Source organism: Notamacropus eugenii, chromosome 7 (assembly GCF_028372415.1).
Source record: "Notamacropus eugenii isolate mMacEug1 chromosome 7, mMacEug1.pri_v2, whole genome shotgun sequence".
NCBI lineage: Eukaryota > Metazoa > Chordata > Mammalia > Diprotodontia > Macropodidae > Notamacropus > Notamacropus eugenii.
In genome coordinates this window covers 165729693-165734697 of record NC_092878.1, presented here as the reverse complement: position 1 = coordinate 165734697, position 5005 = coordinate 165729693, and the positions used below count along the sequence as shown (strand labels likewise).

Here is a 5005-nt window from a genome sequence, read left to right as displayed (position 1 = left end):
AAAAATGGCTCTAAACAAATTCTGGAGTTGAAGAACCCACAGATTGATGGAGTGAAGCAAATCTCTAGCCCAAGATAGCCTGAAAGGTCACTGAGAAGTGTCTATCATGCCAGGCTAGGAGCAGAGTGCAGTCCAGTGTGGGCTGTGCTGGCACAGATGGGACCTGAGCAGGCCTTGGAGGGTTTAAATGTCAGGCACCTGTGGCAGTTCCAGACTTCATGACCCCAAAATGACGAGGACAAATTGGAAGGTCAGTGGAAAAAAAACTGTGGGACCCATGGGAGAGAGTAAAGTGGTCAGGCCCCAGTCCCAGGATGGCAGAGGGAGTAGAGGAACATGCATAGGAGGAGCCCACAGCAGCAGGGGCAGTGGCAGAGGCAGTGACTATTTCTGGAGCTCTAAGCCAACAGATTATGAGAGGATCAAGAAGCTGACAGTACACTCCCCAACCCCACTGGAAGCAGAGAACTACCTTGACAAAGAGTTTGAAAGTCAAGTAAATAGCTGGGGAAATGAACAAAAATCATAAAAAAGAATCAGACTATAGAATCTTACTTTGTTGACAAGGAAGATCAAAACATACAACCAGAAAGAGACAACAAAGTCAAAGCTCCTACATCCAAAGCCTCTAAGAAAAATATGAGTTGGTCTCAGGCCATGGAAGAGCTCAAAAAGGATTTTGAAAATCAAGTAAGAGAAGTAGAACAAAAATTGGGAAAAGAAATAAGAGTGATGCAAGCAAATTATGAAAAATGAGTCAACTGCTTGCTAAAGGAGACCCAAAAAAAGGCTGAAGAAAATAACACTTTAAAAAGTAGACTAACCCAAATGGCAAAAGAGATCCAAAAAGCCAATGAGAAGAATTTCCTAAAAAGCAGAACTGGACAGATGAAAAAGGAGGTCTAAAAGCTCACTGAAGAAAATAATTCCTTAAAGATTAGAATGGAGCAGATGGAAGCTAATGACTTTATGAAAAATCAAGAAATTATAAAACAAAACCAAAGGAATCAAAAATAGCAGACAATGTGAAAAATCTCATTGGAAAAGCAGCTGATCTGGAAATTAGATCCAGGAGGGACAATATAAAAATTATTGGACTATCTGAAAGCCACGATCAAAAAAAAAAAGCCTAGCCAGCATCTTTCAAGAAATTATCAAGGAAAACTGCCCTGACATGCTAGAACCAGAGGGTTAAACAGATATTGAAAAAATCCACCAATCACCTCCTGAAAGAGATTCCCAAAGGAAAACTCCTGGGAATATTGTAGACAAATTCCAGAATTCCCAAGCCAAAGAGAAAATATTGCAAGTAGCCAGAAAGAAACAATTTGAGTATTGTGGAAATACAATCAGGATAACACAAGATCTAGCAGCTTCTACATTAAGGGATCAAAGGACTTGGAATATGATATTCCAGAATTCAAAGAAACTAGGATTAAAACCAAGAACCACCTACTCAGCAAAACTGAGTATAACACTTCAGGGGGGAAAAATGGTCATTCAAAGAAATAAAGGACTTTCAAGCATTCTTGATGAAAATGCCAGAGCTGAATAGAAAATTTGACTTTCAGACACAGGAATCAAGAGAAGAATGAAAAGGTAGACAGGAAACAGAAATCATAAAGGACTTACTAAAATTGAACTATTTACATTCCTACATGGAAAGATAATATTTGTAACTCTTGAGACTTTTCTCAGTTTTAGGGTAATTGGGAGGATTATATACATATAGACACAGGGCATAGGAATAAGAAGGGATAATATCTGAAAAAAATAAAATTAAGGGGTGAGAGAGGAATATATTGGGAGGAGAAAGGAAGAAATGGAATGGGGCAAATTATCTCTCATAAAAGAGGCAAGAAAAAGCTTTTTCAATGGAAGGGAAAAGGGGGGGAGGTGAAAGGAAAAAAGTGAAGCTTACCCTCATCACATTTGGCTTAAGGAGAGAATGACATGCACACTCAATTTGGTATGAAAATCTATCTTACACTATAGGAAAGTAGGGGGGAAGAGGATAAGCAGGGGGTAGGGAGGATGATAGAAGGGAGGGCAAGTGGGAGGAGGGGGTAATTAGAAGTAAACACTTTTGAGGAGGGATAGGGTCAAAAGAGAGAATAGAATAAATGGGGGCAGGATAGGATGGAGGGCAATATAGTTAATCTTTCACAATATGACTGTTATGGAAGTGTTTTGCATAGCTACACATGTTAACCTGCATTGAATTACTTGCCTTGTCAGTGGGGATAGGTGTGGAAAGGAGAGAAGTTGTAACTCAAGGTTTTGAAAACAAATGTTGAAAATTGTTTTTGCATGCAACTGGGAAATGGGATGCACAAACAATAGGGTATGGAAATCTATCTTACCCTACAAGAAGGTGGAGGGGAGGCTATAAGAGAAAGAAGGGGTGTGATGGAAGGGAGGGCAGATTGGAGGAGGTGGTGATCAGAATGCACACTTTTGGGGTAGGTGGGGGGAGAGATGGGGAGAAAATTTGGAACTCAAAATCTTGTGGAAGTGAATGTTGAAACCTAAAAAAATTAAATAAATTTTAAATTAAAAAAAAAAAAACACAACTCTCCAAACATGGTGAGTTCTAACTGGCAGCTACCTTGTATTCTATAGGCAGTTCCAGAGTCAGGTGCTAACTGTCAGTGGAAGATGACTCTTTCAACTGTAGGATTTATCAAAGAAGAACACCAACACCAAAAGATTTTGTAGTTGGTCAACAGTTGATGTCTAAGACTGGTTTACCAGGAGATCTTGACTTTGTGCATTTATCAGACGATGCAAATCTGAGATGAATGTGAAATATCTGTTCAACCATCCCACAGGGGACAGACATGGTAAGAGAAATGATTATTAATAACCAATGATTTGGGGAAATGCAGGTATCCCTCTTTTCCTTTTATCTTGATTTCAAGACCTCAATCTCTGAAGGCTGAACTAACCTCCTTTATCTAGACCCCACACAGGTAGGGAAACCATTGTGCTCTACTCAGGTTTCAGTGGGGATAATTTCTTTGAAAAGATCGCCCAAGGCTGGAGGTAACTTAGAAGTAAATGACATAATCAAAGTTCAGGTCCAGTCCCTCATTGTCATATTATCTTGTTAATTGTTAACCAATCAGAGTTGATTGCCACCCTCAGGAACACCCCTCTTCCAATGGGCATATGAACTAAGGTCACTATCATGACTATCCTTGGTCTAAGAGAGAGATGATCAAATGACTATCTTTTTATTCATAAAAAATGCTTTCATTATTAATAAAATGATTACTTACCCAGAAATCATATCTCTTAAACTTTGTAATTGCCATAATGGTTGTATTCCTTCTTTTAGAGAGGACTGAATAGAATGGTAAAGCTTTAGTTAAATGCAACTATATGCAAAACTACATGTGAGGTACTTTCCCAGAAACCTTTCTGTACATTCCTAAGAGAAGACTTTCATGTGCCCATGAAAGAACACACCTGTTGCTCCAGAAAGGCACAATTCTGGTAAATGAACTAATAACCATGATGTTCAAGCACAGGAAAGAAGAATAATCTTTTAGATACAACTGTACCAGGTACACTAGAACTCACAGGAGACAAATTGTACCAGAAAGATCATTTTGCACATCTCCAGAACCAGGTCCCAACAGAAGGTAAAATCGTAGGGAAAGGGATTTCTTCAAGGAAACTCAACATCTCAATTCAAAATGGGTACCATTTAGTGGGTGATAATTGGAGGAACCAAAGTGAATCAAACCTCCTTGGAGACTGGCATTTGGGGGGAAAAAAAGAAAAAAGGGTGATACAAATCCCTGCTAATTGGTACTGGACAGCACAGTGTTCCTTTCTTGCTTTGACTGAGTTTGCCTGAGTGTATTAGGATTCATTTCTCTTGCCAAGATAAAAGCTTCTGCTTTTCAGGGCGGTATGACAGATTTGTGGGTATAATTTGCCTTTAATAATTTCAGGCCCTTCCTGGAAAGCACGAGTCACTGATATCCTCATTAGGATGCAAACTCCATTTTTGTGTCTTTACTTCTATGAATAAACAGCAACCACTTGACGGGAAGCTGCCATCAGGGGAAAGTGACAGACAGAAATCAAAGTTACTCACCTCAATTGGATTTTCATTCTTTTTCAGGAAAAAACTGAATTTGACATAAAAGAATGTACCAAGTCATGAAGAAAAAATTCAAATTAAAACATTTCTGAGGTTTCTCTTCACACCCAACACATTGGAAAGGATAACAAAAATGTAAAAAAGGTACAAGTTGGAGGGGCTGTGGGAGGACAGGCACACTAATGTGTCATTGAGGGAGCTATGAATTGGGTCAATTCATCAAAAAAAAATTTGAAATTACAACAAATTGATCATTAAATTGTATAAACCATTTCACCAAGTGATAACAATACCATTCAGAGACTCCAAGAATCTTTTTAAGTAGAAAAAATCCCAGTTTCAAATACATATTTATAACAGCTTTTTATTGCCAAAAATATTGGAGACAAAATGAATACCATCAACTGAGGAATAAGAGTTGGACAAACTGTGGCATATGAATGTTTCGAAATCTGATTGTCCTATAGGAATGATAAATATGAAGAATTCCAAGAATGAGAAACTTTGGATGAACTGATGAAAAGCAAGAACTTCAACATGTAAAGACAACAACAATAAAAGACTTCAGAACTCTGCTCAATCCACAAACTAGTCACAACTTGGAATGGCTGGGGTGAAGCAAGCCTCCCAGGGGTGGGAGAAAGCATGTACGTCCAGATGTGGTCACTGGATTGCTTTCTTTTGTCAGTCTGCATTTATCACTTGTAACTGGGGTCATTGGGTAGGGAGGCGAAGTCAGGGGGAAATAAAACGATTGTCCAAAATGGAGAAAAACATCAATATCACTTTTCAAAGTCAGGGTTAAGGAGAGTAAAGACCTAAATCTTGGCAAGGTCACCTTTTACAAAGCAGAAGCATAATCTGATGGGAGATAGGGAAAGGAGAGAGAGG

The 5005-nt window shown here is 38.7% G+C and overlaps 1 long non-coding RNA gene across 1 annotated transcript; it reads left to right on the top strand.

The window, feature by feature from the left end:
* The first annotated feature begins 2679 nt into the window (after positions 1-2679).
* On the top strand, positions 2680-4761 carry LOC140514908 (uncharacterized). Its single transcript, XR_011970772.1, has 3 exons — positions 2680-2843; positions 4136-4258; positions 4582-4761. It is a non-coding gene; the product is annotated as an uncharacterized lncRNA (long non-coding RNA).
* The last annotated feature ends 244 nt before the right edge of the window (positions 4762-5005 follow it).